Source organism: Argiope bruennichi, chromosome 11 (assembly GCF_947563725.1).
Source record: "Argiope bruennichi chromosome 11, qqArgBrue1.1, whole genome shotgun sequence".
NCBI lineage: Eukaryota > Metazoa > Arthropoda > Arachnida > Araneae > Araneidae > Argiope > Argiope bruennichi.
The window spans coordinates 77,733,131-77,749,635 of NC_079161.1; the positions used below are offsets into that span (position 1 = coordinate 77,733,131).

Here is a 16,505-nt window from a genome sequence, read left to right on the forward strand (position 1 = left end):
TTGGTCCGAGTGTTTTTGCTTTAATAATGACATTTACAATAATCGTTATTTAAAAAGGATATGAAAACGTGTTCAAAGCATTAAAATGAAATACATAACAGATACAATATGAAAATTTTGATTATAAAGCAATGCAGTTACGCAGTTTGGAACTAACTAGCATTAAATGGTAGATTTTTCAAGTTCACTGTTTTGAATACGACTTAAGTGCATGTAATTTGACATACAAATTGAAACAAATTAAAATCTGTTGCAAAACATATTTCTTATAATGCAGCGATCAATTTTTAAACAATGCAATGTTAAATAAAAAATTTCTGTTGTGGTTTACAAACACGACTACATCTCTAAATATTTACTCACAATATAATAACTTTTTGCATAACTACTTCCAATTTGCAAGAAAAAGAAATCTCCAAAAAAATCGTTTGCTTTTAAAAACATGAAAAGGAGAAAAATTAAATCGTTATAACTTATTCCATTTAATGTAAAAAATAAATGTTGATAAAAAAATTAAATAATCTTTAGATTAAAATTAACAGTGAATAAAATTAACAGTAAAATTAAAAGCGTCATCATCAAAAAGTATCAAGCAATTTTCGCAAAAGTATGCAAAGTATAAAAATGTGTGACTTTTGAACTTTGACAGTTCTCTAATATATACTTATAAACTACAGATCTGTTTCCTGAAATTTCAGTAGTAACTGATTAGATAATATTTCTATTATTAAAGACTCTACTCAAGTGGTCAAGTGGGGATTTAAGTTCCACTTAATAAAGATTCAAAAGTTGTTTTAATTATTATGCAATAGGTGATGAACAAATAATAGATATTTTGCATGAATTTTTTGATCAGTGATTATTTAAATTAATGTTTATTATATTTTTAAGAAAGCAATATTAAATATTATACTAGAATAAAATAAATAATTTTAAATCGCTGTTAGATTTAAAACTTTTAGATATAAATAATCTGACTTTGTGCCAGTATATATAATTTTTTTCTGTTAATTATAAAAAAATTTGCTGTAATGTAAAATTTGCGAATCATATTAATTGTTTTAATTCTGGAATTACTGTGTATCCAGTAATTCTATCAAAATTAAAATTGATTGTTAGAAATTTTAGTTCTTGTTTGAGGTTGCATTTTGAAAGAAAACGATGCTACATTTTTTCAACAAACAGTGATTTCAGGCAATAATCTGATGTTGAGGCGTGAGGCATCTTTTTTTTTTTTTTAAATACGAAATACATAAGGATTTAAACCACATTTAGAATTACAAGGGTATAATAAAAATAGTCAAACTTGAATGTAGATGAATATTTAATAGTTTGAGAACATGTAAACATGTGTCCATCAATTTCTCTAAGAACAGGAATTATATTTACAAAATTTTTTATTTAATAATTAGTTTTCCACTTAAAAATAATATTAACTAGCTCATTCAAGTTTTCACATGCCTGCTTCGTTCGATGTTGATTAAAGCATTAAAACCATTCCTTTAAATCAAAGTTACTAAGAACACTCATTATTAATATCGTTTATAATTTAAGATTTACAGAGCTTTTTTTTGTTTGTTTATTCTAATGAGAGAATTATATCAAAATAATTTTATTCAATTTTGATTATTTACAATAAATAGCAAAATAATATACTGAATATGGCAAATAAAAATTTGAATTAAAAATTTACAACACGAATATAGAAAAAAAGTTATGATTTATTCACCACTGTAGGAAATTATAAAAATTGAAATAAAAAAACTACGCCCATACCACATTCTCCAATTTCCAGTGAATATTTTTTAAATATATTAATAATAAATTGTAATCTTTATCCTATAAAAATATTTATATTAATATAAGTTTATCAACGATATAAAGAATAATTATGAACCTCGAAATTTAGCTAATTTGTCAAATCTGTACGTTTTGTCGTTGCTTAGGTTTCTAAATTTTCCAAAAAGTATTCGATTTTTAGAATAAATTAGCAAATATTCGAAATTTAATTATAAATATTTTGCATTTTGCTCAATCAATCAAATGTAAATAAAAACTTACCGTTTGTAAAAGATTTAAATTATCACTCGATTTCACATATCACTGTTAACAATTCGAAATCCAAAGTCCGGAATGATTACGAGAAGCTGGCGCGACAAGCAATATTCAGTTCCGGGGATAGGGGATCGAAGCAGGCAGGGGGAAGAGAAACACCAGTTGACACTAGCAGACGATTTTTAACCCTTCAGTTTCGTTTTCCTTGCGGTAGCTTCGCAAAACGTCCGATCAAAACCGCTATTAGTTAAAGAGTGAAACTTTTCGCGGTCGAAAATCATCAGCTCGAAGGGCTGCCATATCACACCCAATCCAAGCACTGAATCGGCGCATTGCCAGATTTGGCCGCTATATTATCGTTTGGTGATTATTTTCCAATTTTAACGATTCGGCTTCATGCGAAGAAAAATTTTACATGGCTATTTCAAATGTAAGAATACTTTTATTTTTCGCATAAGATTTTTTTTTGTGCTGACTGATTATCTATTAGAATGCATTCTAAACTAAAGGAATTCTTATTTCGAAATAATTCATATAAAACGTTCTTAATTCTTCAAGCCATGTACAATGTCTGCATTGAATTTTAATGGTTTCCTTAAATAAATAAATGTGAAATAAAAATAAATAAATAAAATTAAATAAAATTAATTTTAAAAGAAATAAAAAATAAATATTTTCTTTTAGGCGCTTCCATTAAATTTTATCAACATGAAAAAGTTGTATGTTTCAGTAAACAGTAATTGGATGTATTCTGAAAAAGAGAATTAATCAATAAATACGTTTTTATCTATAAAAATTATCATTTATAAATATAAAATTCGTCGCAAAAAAATATCAAATATTCCATTTTTTTAATTTCTTATTCTAACGTTAATTCTGAATCATGTGATTTTTCCCTAAAAGAAAAAAAAACACACACACTTATTTTTAGGAAAATAATAAATATGTTATTTATGTTGTATTTCTTTAAGTAGAATATTCTGTAGCACTAAATTTTATCCGTGAGCAATTATTTGATTCTGATTTGTATATTTATAAAGCTGCAAATTATATAAATTATATAAATATATGAAATTGAATATATACATATACAAATAAAACTTAAAAATAATTAACAGTTCATTATTATTGAGTGATCAGCAAATATTCTTGCATTTCGCCAAAGGAATCAATCTGTCGCCATCATTGGCGAGTAACCCTGTTTGGCGTCGAAGCGTAGCATAGGTTTCGGTTTGCTGAGTTTTTAGTGAGGATTGACACAGATGCGTGTTGGCCCCGTTATACACTTTCCCTGCACATCTCTTCTATTAGCAGGTATAATCTACCTTGGCATCCCAATCAATCCCTTACTAACTATTTTAAGGCACTAATTAAAAATAAATATAAATCGTAATTAGTTAGATGATGATTTTCCTTGAACAAGTTAATGTGAAAGAGCTGCATTAAATATATGCAAATTAATACGCTGTTGAGTTGCGTTTTTTTTTTCTTTTTTTAAAAGGGGGTCTTTTTTGTTCTAAATATAATATTTACTCTCCACTTTAATTATTTTCAATACGTTATTAATAAATTTATTAAATTAAATTTTATGTTTGCTTTTAGAAAGTTTAAAGGCTAGGATTAAGGTATTAATGTTCGAAACCTGGTAATGCTTAATAACCATAGTGCCTGTGGATTTAAAACACATTAAATCTGCTATTTTCGATTAATTACCTTTCCGCTGATGTGGTGTGAAAATATGGAAAATGGGCTTGTTGTTCTTTGGAGTTATGTGTTCCTGTAATCAGGGTTTAATGTCTTAACTGTTTAGCTTTCTTTGCTACATAACTAAATTACATTTTCTTTTTTGAAAATCGTTATTCTCTTGGTTAAGTTAAGACTCCATAGAAAACTGGAGATGTTTGTGGATTATATATAATTTTAGTATCAAATTATGATGTCATCGAACGATTTAATTTTAATCTATAAATATGAGATGAGATAATCTTAAACACATATGAATCCCGAGTTTGACGGTTAAAGGGTTAAAATGACAAGCTGCACTTCATGAAAATTCTTATTTCATTTCCTTCTAATTCTTATTCTGATTTCATTTCATTTTATTCAAATTTAATTTCTAAATGAGACGTTAATCTAAGAAATTATATCAAATCACAAAGTATAATGAAAGAAAATTCAAAAGCAAAGCATTCATTTTTCATGTTTTGTGAATCAAGTATCTCAAATTCATAGTATCTAAAGCCAAGTAAACAAAGTCTAAGATTGCAAGGAAAAAAAATTAAATAAATGGATTTCCTTATTGATGATGTCGTGTCCGCGTTACCAAGGAAAGGGGGTACTGTAGCTTCTGAAGGTAAGGACACTTGAGCACCCAAGGGCAGATTTTTGACTTCTAGCTCATATGAAGATGAAACTCACATATTCGCTTGCACAACCCCTTTTTACAGGAGGACACATTCACACACCTCACAAATAGAACACAGACGAAGAACAACCATGCCCGAACCAGGATTCGAACTCGGGACGCCCAGATCACAGGGACGATGCGCTACCCCTATGCAAGGACGCCGGCTATTGATGACAGTATTTTTTATGTATAGTAGAACTAAAAATATTCCCAATACTAGTTATCTGTCTGTCTTCAGAGGATCACGGTGTTTTGGTGATAAGGTCTCGGCTTGTGAGCAGTAGCGATTCAGGTTCAAGACCCGATTCCACCGAAGAACTGTAGTGTAAGGAGGTCTGTTACACGTTAAAATCGTCAGGTCCAAACGTCCTCCCATTGGTGTGGTGTGGAGAGAGGGGTGCCAGCTGAGGTGTGGGCCTCGACATCTGGCCGTGCTTCAAAATTACGAAGTCCGTCCCAAAACAGCCCTAGTGTTGCTTTACAACGGGACATTAATATAACTAAACTAAACTGTCTCGCTTCAGGAGTTGTAGGTGGGGTAAGAAAAATGTCGCGAACACTATCTTTATTTTTAGAAACGAAATAAGTCAGTGAAATAATTTTCACAAGTGATTTTTATGTTTATATTGATATAAACATTGCTCTGAACTAACTCTATAAACTCTGATATTTGAATATAGTATGAAAATTGCAAAATGCAAATAATATTGTTTTTGTAATTATTATATTAACCCGTTAACTTCGGAATTTATTTTTTAAAGTCCCTCAAGTCCCCCTTTTTTTTTACTTTCTCATATATATATAGTAAAAGGAAAGTATAGTAATCGTTAAAAAAATTTGAACTCGAGATTTTGTCGAATCTCCACGTTTTAGACCTACCTGAGTTCGAAAAACACATTTTTGGAAAATGCCCGTCAGTCTGTGACAAAGATAACTCCTAACGCTTTGAGCCAGATGAATGAAATTTGGTACACGGTCTTTACGACAAATTTGCAGATTTCTATCAAATTTTGAGCAAATTCTTTTCAAAAAAAGTCCGTCTGTTCGAATATAAATTTAAACAATAACTACAAAGCGAAGAGAGCTAGATAGATACGATTCGCTGCACAGATTTAACATCAATAACCTGTCAAAGGATGTCAAAGTTTGAGCCCAAACCAAGACGGATTGATTATCTGTCCGACTGCTCTTTCAGATACATGCAAACTCTATAATTCAAAAGAACCATGATTTAAATATATCAAATTAGGGATTTTGTGACTACAAGTACAATTTTGCTTAAATCTTCGTTTCAATTTATCGTGAAAAATGTGTCTAAATCACAGATTCAATTTTCGGATACTATTCACTACATGCAAGGGATTAATCGCCAAATAACTCGCCAAGGATCACAAGACAGATTCAGTAAAAAAGCTAAATCCATGCCAGAAGTTAATATTTCGCAACTACTGTACGCCATTGGCATGTAAGGCATTCTCTGACATAACAAGTTTACTAGAAAATATACGAGAAAATTTTGGGGCGAACACTTTTGCTGGTTTTTGAGGAAATACACAAATTGATAATGATGTGTCCGCTTTACAACGGAAAGAGGGGCGCAGTAGCTTCTGAGGATAAAGACCCCTGAGCACCCAAGGGCAGAAGTCTGACTTCCGGCTCATATGAAGATGACACTCGCTTGCATAAGCCTTTTTTACAGGGGGGGGGGGGTTCACGCACCTCACAGATTGAACACAGGGTAAAGAGGAACCATGCCTGAGACAGGACTGGAATCCGGAACGCCTAGATCATACGGAAGACGCACTGCCTTTAGACTTGAGGGGGGGGGGGCAAATTTTCAAATTAATTTTATTTTATACTTTCACTTGACTTAAATAGATCCTATACTCGAACTTAATTCAAATTAAAATAAAAATTATTTTAAATATAAAAATATTATTTTTAGGATTTTTTTTAAAAATATATATATATATATTTTTTTTCCTTTCTTCATGTTTTGAAATTTTTTTGCAGACGTGTATGCTTTATTTTAATATTTATTATTTATTTATTTATTGCAGATGACTAAAGGATTAACAAATAATTAGTACTGGAAAATCGGAATAAAATAATTTTGTAATTTTCGTATCCTTTTGTTTATTCTGAAATTTTAATTTTGAAATTTTTTATACACTAGATTCTGAATTAATGATTTACTGTTAAATGTTTTGCTATTTCGATTGCCGTAATATTTGAAATTTAAAAGTTGCTTTTATAATAGATTAAGTCATATCACTGACTCTCCGACCCGCCCGAAGGCACACGGATAAAGAAAACTAAAGACCGGACCGCCGCTACAGCAACACTGGTGGGAACTGTGGTTGAGTCCTAAGGACCATCACAGGCCACGGTACAAAAATAAATAAAAATAATAAAATAATTTTCGTACCCTTTTGCTTATTCTGAAATTTTAATTTTGAAATTTTTATTGAACTGTGGTTGAACTGTTTGTTTTGTGGAACTGTGGTTGAGTCCTAAGGATCATCACCGACCACGGTACAACCCTTCCCGAAGGAAGTACGCCCTATCGTCGATGGGAGGAGCTAGATCCCCTCCTTTTTGTGTACCCTCCACGGTGGTGAGATCTAACCACCATACAGGAAGCATCTCATCCTCTTTTCGAGGTACCCCCGGGGGTTTTATAATAGATTCAATTAAAATTGATGAGGAAACTTTGGTTCTGGGTGTTGAAAAAAGCAAAGAAGAAAAGGAGGTAGGCATCTAGCATTGCATAAGGGCAAAATCTAACCTGGTCCTGAATTCATGATCGCTTTAACTAATAGAAAAATGCTACAAGTCTCCTTCATCACGAGTCTTATGAACCCGACCTGATATGCTAGATCAAGTGGAATTAAAGCCGCCTTGATAGACTAGATGATATGCAAGCTCTGAATTTTTTTATTTCCATATCTACTAATAATAAATAGGAATGTGTGATTATTAGTATGTTTTATAAATTATGTATGCTTTATAAATTTTAATGTATAAATATACAAATGTATGTTTTATAAATTTTAATGTAGAAATGTATGTTTTATAAATTATGTATGTTTTATAAATTATGCATGTTTTATAAATTATGTATGTTTTATAAATTTTAATGTATAAATATACAAATGTATGTTTTATAAATTTTAATGTATAAATATATGTTTTATAAATTATGTATGTTTTATAAATTATGCATGTTTTATAAATTTTAATGTATAAATATACAAATGTATGTTTTATAAATTTTAATGTATAAATATACAAATGTATGTTTTATAAATTTTAATGTATAAATATATGTTTTATAAATTATGTATGTTTTATAAATTTTAGTGCATCTCGGTGATATTTTTTTAAATTCTAATTAATTAAATGTAAAAGAGATGTTGGAGTATTATGAAGATAACTGAAAACATTACAACACTGAAAAATTATTACAGAAAATTAATTAATTAATTAATTAAATAAAAAAAAAATAAAAAAAAAAATTGAACATTTTTTGAACATTTTCGGAAATATTAAAATTTTGAAAATGTTTATTATGTCAATTTTATTTCCGCATAATATATTCCTTAAATTTATTGAATGTTGGAAAATATTATTAAGCAAAATTTGCAACAATACATTTTATTGTTACAATAAAATTCAAATCGTTTTCATTGTTTCATTAAATACGTAATTGCGTTCTTTAAATTAATTGTTAAAGTCAAGAAAAAAAGATTCTGATAAAAATATTTTCATATTTTTTCAGAATTTTAAGATGGATTTTGTTTTCTGATTTTCTTTCACTCATTTTTTTGTCGAATATATAAAATTAACTTATTGTAGCTTTAAATATATTAAAAAAGAAACCCCGTATACATTTCCTATCCTATAAATTTTTATTAGCATGTTTCAGTCCATTTAACATGCTACTGGATGGTCAGATGATGATCAACTGCTTCAACTGCGTCGCACCAGTTTAGTTTTGGAATCATTAAAGCAAAAGAGATAAACAAAAAAGTGAAGTTAAACTTCGCATAAGACAACTTGGTTATGCAGAAAGTTAAGATTTACATGACATATTGTCATATAGCTCGACTCCTTTAAGAATAATATGGAACACTAAGATGGGAGGGCAATAAAAATAATGTTGATTAAATTTCTACCCTAATTTGCAGTTTTAAAATAATTACTTTCTCGTATACATAGTATAGAAAAAGTATTATATTCGTTAAAAAGAATTCGAACTCGAGATTTTGACAGTCTCCAAGTTTTACACCATCCTGAGTCGGAAAAACTCATTTTTTTAAAAAAATCCGTCTGCTTGTCTATGGCAAAGGCACCTCAAAAACGCTTTATCTAGAAGGATTAAATTTGGTATACGGTTTTTACACCAATTTTAGAGATTTCTAACAAATTTCGAGTAAAATATGTTTCGAAAAAGTCCGTCTGTCCAGCTGTTCGAATATTAGTTAACACAATAATTACAAAACGAAGACAACTAGATAGATAAAACTCGGTACACAGATTTAACATCTCTAGAGTAGACATATGTCAAATTTTGAGTCAAATCGAATAACGGATGCACTGTCTGTTCGTCTCTATTTTCAAAAATAAGTGAACGCTATAATTCAAAAAAGCAAAGACTGAAATATAGAAAATTTGATATGACTTTTCTGACTACAAATATAGTTTTGTATCAAAATTTTGTTTCAGTTGGTTAGAAAATACCGTTTAAAACACAAATTCATTTTTTGGATACTATTAACCTCAAGTCAGGGATTAATCGGCAAAAAATCGCCAAGGATGACACTATACATTCTTTAACAAAGCTAAATTCGCACCAAAGGTTAATATTTCGTTATTGTCGCACACCAATGCCATGATGAGTTAACACCTTTATTAGAGAGTATGCGAGAAAGTTTTGAGAAGACCACTCCAGCTGGTTTGTTGAAGGAACAATAAAATCTAAATTAATATTTTAGTATACAAAGAGAAAAATCGAATTCGAGATTTTAGCGAATCACCTTGTTTCAAACCCTTTTGAATCTGAAAAACACATTTGCGGAATATATTTAATTGTTTAATTGCGAACTCTGTAACTAAAAACTTTTACAGCTAGATGGATGAAATTTGGTATACGGTCTTTCCACCAAATTTGTAGATTTCTATCAAATTTTGAAGGAAATCCATTCAGAAGAAGTTGTCTATCCGGCTGTTCGAACGTAAATTAACACGACAGCTACAAAATGAAGAAAGTTGGAATGAATAAACTTGGTGCACAGATTTAATATCTGAAGTGAAGATGCTATTAAATTGAAACCAAATTTGTCAAGGAGTTGGTCATCTGTCGGTCTGCGCTTTCAGAACCATGAAAACGCAATAACTCAAAAACATAATGAGATATATGAAATTTAATTTGTATTTTTGTATCTACAATTGTAATTCTGGGTCAAATTTTGGTTTCAATTGATCGAACAGGAAGGACATCGAAAGTACAAATTTGATTTTCTAGTGCTTGTGTATTAACCACATGCAAACCAGTGATTAAATACCAAAGATTGCACTTTCAAAATAGGCTCTTTTAGTACTATTGTATTCCAACGGCATTCGATTAATAATACACATGTGCATTAGAGAGTATACCAGAAAATATTAAAGAGATCCCTCTCGCTGGTTCAAAGAAGTATAAATGAAATGAAACACAATCAATATTCCAGGCGAATTAGATGGTCGCCAAAGACAGCCGGTTTGTTCATCTATTTATGTGTGAAGTTTTTGGCTCAGATAATTCCATCCAGAACCTTAATAATAGATATTTCAAAGATAATTTATTGAATAGCTGGTGTGCTAACCTATATTTTTTTGTATTCAAAAAGCATTAGTTTTCTTTCTAAAATATTTTCACCATGAGCATTTGCTTACTTCAGGTTCGGATACTTTGGCCACGTCGTAAGGCATCGGTACTGGGACTGATGAAAAACAGCATTATTCGCCCCCCCCTCAAATAACTGTGAACTTAGAGCCAGGTCATGAAAGCCACTTACACGTGAATCCCACCGGGGTCATTTCAGATTTGAGGATCAGAAATTTCAAGGATGAGCTTGGATCGCTCCACCAGGGTGGGTGCAGAAATCGTCAGGGGTCAAGTTCCCCTTGTCGATGATGGGGCGTGCTTCCCACGGGAAAGGTTGTACCGTGGCCGTGGATGGTTCCTAAGCCCTGTGCCCGGTTTGAGTCTGGCACATTTTCCCCTCATTCCCCTCTCTTGTAGTTTTATGGGGATCTTTGATGTCTGTTCATTTTGCAGACAATTTGTGGAAAGCTTCCACAGGCGAGGTTGGTCCAGCAATGGGTCAGTAGGCAGATTTATTACCAAATCCATAAAGCCACAAATCTTTAGAACGGGGCTTTGGAATTCAACCTTAAATCCTGCCAATGCTATCGTGGTGGTCCGGTCATTCAGATTTTATCCGTGTTCCTCAGAGCGAGTTGGACTGGTCAATGTGAGGTATTCACTCATGAGAGATGACTGTTTCGTAGTATAGCAAAGGTAAAAGAACATAGATTTTTAATTAAATGACATCGGTGAGCAATACTTTCAAAATAAGGTTCTTTGGCATAAATCTAGAGTTTTTACTGAAGAATGTTACTATTTTTAGTAGATCGAAGCGATTTTTTTTGGTGATTAATCTCTGCTATGCTATTTATACATTATTACCAGAAAATCGAATATTTATTTGGATCTCTGCTTTCCTACCGATTGAAACAAAAATCTGACATAGAACTACAATTGTAGTCAGCAGATTACAAATCAAACCAACATATCACCATACCAATTATATACCAAACGACCTCATATTCTAAATTTAATTTACTCGTTTGCGTTTTTAAATTGTCGCGTTCACATGCATTAAAGTACAGACTGACAGACATCAACCCCTTGATGTATTAGGTTCCGAATCTGATATGGCAGAATAATTTAGATGATAAACCTGAGCTTCAAGTTGTTTTGGCCCACGATAGCTCAGTTTTTAGAAAACTCAATCATATATAAATGAAACACAAACTCTCCATTGTTTTCTCTCAACACTCACAACACACACAAAAAAGGGTTATATCATTTCACCACTTGGTGGCGCTACAAAATTAATAGGTGGAGCGTTCTGCTGACTTATTAGCGCCAACACAAGTCTTAATTCTTTTCGAGCTGTCGTGATCACAGACAAAATTCCAAAATTGTGTTTTTTGGATTCGTAAAAATCTGGAGTTCCAATTTTTTTGAGAAAATAATACTTTCACATTGTATACTTCGTATGCGAGGAAAAAAATTACTTTTAATCTATGAACATCTCAAATGTTTTATGGATTTTTACTTGAATTAATATGACAATACATAATCAAAAATTTATCAAATGTTATCTTATTAGATAGAACAAAAAACTATAAAATTAAGGAAATCGATAGGAAAAAAATTAACTTATTTCAGGTTCTAATTTAATCAAGTTTGAAGTTTAACACTTTTTAAGAGATGGTAAGTACAGGCGTATTTTATTTAACGAGCACCTCTCATAAGGATTCATTCGCATACCGAATAAAACAAAATTTTAAAAAATTACTCGCTTAACAAGCGATGTTTCACAAAAAACGATATAACTCAACATCTATGCTGATCGCTTATTTGAAAAGAACCCTTATATCTACAGAAAAGAAATTTTTTCCGGATAGTTTCGTCGAACGTGATCCCGAGGGATTTGTGACAGTGCCTACGGAGTTTTAATCGACGAGATTCTATTTCTAGTTAAGATCATTGGGCAACAGGTGGATAACAAAACGGCATCGATAAGCTGGTGGAAAAACATAGCAAGAATTACCGGAACATTTACGTAGCTGCATTATGTGTCAGAGCAAAAAGTTGTGGTGGATATTTGGACAGGAGAAGAAAAAATAAGACTCAAAAGAGCAACAATTTTCAGTGAAATAAGAGAGACACTGACACCGTGGGAAAATATATCATCGTACGGTGAGTAGCATCGCCTAATTAGGCAGTAGCTAGACGCGCTATAAATTCATTTAGCGATAATGCTGCATCTCATTTTTGATAAATTATGAAGTGTTGTCAAACGTCTTAGAAAAACTCTTTTAGAAGCCAGCTGGAATGGTATCCTGAAAACTTTCTTACATAGTCTCTAATAAAACTGTCATGCTAAAGAATGCCTTGCATGGCACTGGCGTTCAACACTTACAAAATATGAATTTTTTGGCCTAAATTTAGCATTTTTTACTGAATCTATCGTGTATCCTCGGCTATTGATGACACGACAGCCAAGGATGGGCTTAATGGTATCCAAAAATCGAATTTATTCTTTAGACACGTTTTTCTCAAACGATTGAAAGATTTGACACAAAACTTCACTTATGGTATCAAATTCTCATACCAAATTTGATGTATTTATGTCACTTCGTTTCTGAATTATCGCATTTAGATATTTCTGAAAATATAGACCGACACACGCTCAACCTATTGTTGGTTTTGGCTCAAACTATGACAGTTGTCTATCCTATGTTAAATCTTTGTATCGAGACTTTTCTATCTAGCTCTCTTCGTTTTGTATTTATCGTAATAAATTAGATTCGAACAGTCGGACTGACGGTCTTCCTCTAAACAGATTTTATTCAAAATTTGATAGAAATGTACAGATTTTGTATAAAGATTGTGTACCAAATTTCAACCGTCTAGCTCAAAGAGGTTTTGAGTTATTTTTGTCACAGGTAGACAGACGGACATTTTCCCAAAATATATTTTTCGAACTCAAGGTCTAAAATGTGAAAATTCGACAAAATCTCGAGTTCCAATTTTTTAAAAATGATTACTATACTTTATCCATACCACATATACGAGAAAGTAAAAAAGCATGTCTTATAAATGATAAATTGCATTGTTACAAATTTATTTGATTATTTTATATGGATTTATGTGGAAAGAATTGTTTAGTTAAACGAGTATTGCGTATTACGAGCGATATTCGGGAACAAATTATGCTTAGTAAACGAGATTCCACTTACGCTTACCACCAAATACAGCAATTTTTATAAGCAATTATATAAGCTGGTATAATTTCTCACCAAATATTTCGACGTAACAAATGTATATGCAGTTAGCATTTCGGCTTTTCGAAATTTCTATATATCGAAATATTTTCCAGTCTGGTTGCATATTAATTCGATAGCAAAAATTTTTCTTAATTTGGTAATAAAAAGGATTCTATGTCAAAGGTTCATTTATACTTTAAGTTTGTAGTTTGTAAAAAAAAATGGCCAGTGAGAATTTAATGTTGGATAAATATACTGCAGCAACAAAATAAATTTCCTAATTTATATATTTCAGCGTTTTCTGAATATGTTCGAGAGAAAGATCCTTAGAACTATCTTTGGTACAGTACTAGAGAGAGGATTTTAACGAACTAGATTCAATTTTGAATTATACAAACTCTGTAGGCAACCACAAATAACACTCGTTATCCGCAGCAATAGGTTAAGATGGCTCGGCCATATCTGGAGAAGCCCTGAAAAAATCCACTTTTAAAAATACTATGGGATCCCGGGCCAGAGGAAGACCTCCAACTATAATAGAATACTGGATGATGTGGAAAGAGACCTGGAGTGTTCTGGGGATCAAGAACTGGAAGGGAGTTGCGGGGGATAGAAAACACTGGAAAGTGCGCGTGGTTGAAGCAGCCAAGGTCTGCAAAGGGCTGTTGTGCTCATGACGAAGAAGAACTTATATATATATATATATAATTACACATTATACAGAAACTTTAAAAATACATGTATAAAAGCATTCTCACTTATGTCTGATATGAATAACTGGCTACATTTAATCTATAAAAAAAATGAACAGCCAACTTTTTTTGTATTTGATAAAAATCCAAACTACCCAATAGATTTTCGCCAAATTTTGCCCCTAATGCAATGAAGCATTAGCAAGGTTTTAATAAACGTTAAAATTAATTAATTAAACACCTAATTTTTATTAACTAAAAACTGTATTTCTAGTAAGCAATTAATTATTACGACAGCCACTGAGATTTTTTTTGTTCTTGTTTTGCACTTAAATTTGTTTAAAAAAATAGCTGAAACAAAGGGAAAAGACCTTACCTTATTAATATTGAAAAAAGTAAAGTGACTTTAATTCGAAAATAGTTTTGAATATTCTTAATACTTAAATATTTATTCAGCACTTGATTATCTATTTTTAATGATCCATAAAGATTGAAATTCTCTGTTGAAAAAGACTGCTTTTATATTTGACGTCATAAGTAAGTATTCAAGTTGTCACTGACAGTAGGTAATTAAATTTTGTGTCATTCTTTAAAATTAATAATAAACGGTTTTTAAAAATCGTTTGGGACAATTCAGTTTTTCCAGAAACTATTAAATATGTATCATTAGTTTATATATTTAAAATTCTTTAGCCCAGCAGATTTTTTCATTTTAATTAAAAAAAAAATTGCAGACGACTGAAAGAGTTTGTTTATTATAATATTTAAAACTCGTTTGTTTACAGGCAAGTGCTATTTTAAATGTGTTTTTTTCTTGTGTAAGACATTTAAATTATGATTTTTGATAGCTCATTTGTTATGTTACAAATTTAATAATTGCTTGTGATATTTGTTGCATTATAAATATTTCAAAATTTACACATAAGTACTAAAGAAAAAGCATGGTTTGATTGAAGGTTATGTAACAATTAAATAAATATAACATTATTTCAAAAAATGAAGATAATTTTTCATTTTTTATAATAATGATAATAGATTATTATTATCATTATTCTAAAAAATGGAAATAATTTCATTCCGAGTAAACTTGGGACTATTAAGTAGTTTTTAAAACCTTAAAAAATATTATACTTTATACAGTTTAATGAATGTCTAAAAAATATTATTTGATGCCAGATTCTGCGTTACATTAAAATTCTGAATTATTTGCTGTCTTGACTAATTAATATACAAAATGAGGCTTTCGGGATTCTACAGGAGATCACATCACTCTTGAAAACAGTAAGAGATTGAGAATACTGTGCGCCATCTTGAATTTTTGAAACAGTAGCACAGAATTAGAATTGAATAGGTTTTTCTACAGCAAAATTAAACGAAATTAAGAATTTTTTGACTAAATGATTAGTTTTAGCTATAAGTTGAAAATTTTTATTCTGAGATTCTGTCCAAATTACATGAATTTAGCATTGTTACTGAATTTATTGTGTTATCCTTGGCGAGTTATTTGGCGAGTAATCCTTGGCATTTGGTTAATAGTATCCAAAAATCGAATTTGTGCTTTAGATACATTTTTCTCAACTGATAGGAACACAGATTTCATACAAAACTTCGCTTGTAGTTACAAAATCTCATAACAAAACTGATATATTTAAATCAGTGCGTTTTTGAATTATCGCTCTTACATATTTCTGAAAGTACAGACCGACAGACAATCAACCTGTCTTTGGACTTGACACAAATCTTGAAACGTGTCTACATAAAAAAAGAAATGTTCAATATGTGTACCGAATTTTACCTATCCACATCTCTTTGTTTTGTAATTATCTCATTAAATTATATCAAACAGCCGGACAAACGGACTTTCTCTGAACGGATTTTACTCAAAATCTGATAGAAATCTGCAAATTTGGTGTAAAGACCGTAACTAAATTTCAACCGTCCAGCTCAAAACATTTTTGTGTTATCTTTGTCACAGACAGACGGACATTTACTAAAAATGTGTTTTCGAACGCAGGGAGATCTAAAGCGTGGAAATTTGTCAAAATATGAAATTCGAATTTTTTAGACGATTTTTATATTTTCTCTATATTACATTTACAAGAAAGTAAAATTGCGCAATTGTAAAAGATAAAACACACTAAACAGCAAGAAACTCGGAATGCAACAGATTAACTACCAATCCACGGAAATGGTGGATAAGCTAATGGTCGATATGTTAAAAATAACCAAACAACTTTCGGCCTTAC

At 30.8% G+C, this 16,505-nt stretch overlaps 1 protein-coding gene across 1 annotated transcript in view; it reads right to left on the minus strand.

Annotated features, from left to right (window-relative positions):
• LOC129957647 (ETS domain-containing protein Elk-1-like) overlaps positions 1 to 2,290 on the minus strand; it is a 116,019-nt gene extending 113,729 nt beyond the window's left edge. Inside the window, exon 1 of the mRNA XM_056070084.1 lies at positions 2,062 to 2,290. The gene's annotated coding sequence lies outside the window, so the exon portion shown is untranslated. The remainder of the gene's footprint in view (positions 1 to 2,061) is intronic.
• Positions 2,291 to 16,505: the final 14,215 nt, after the last annotated feature.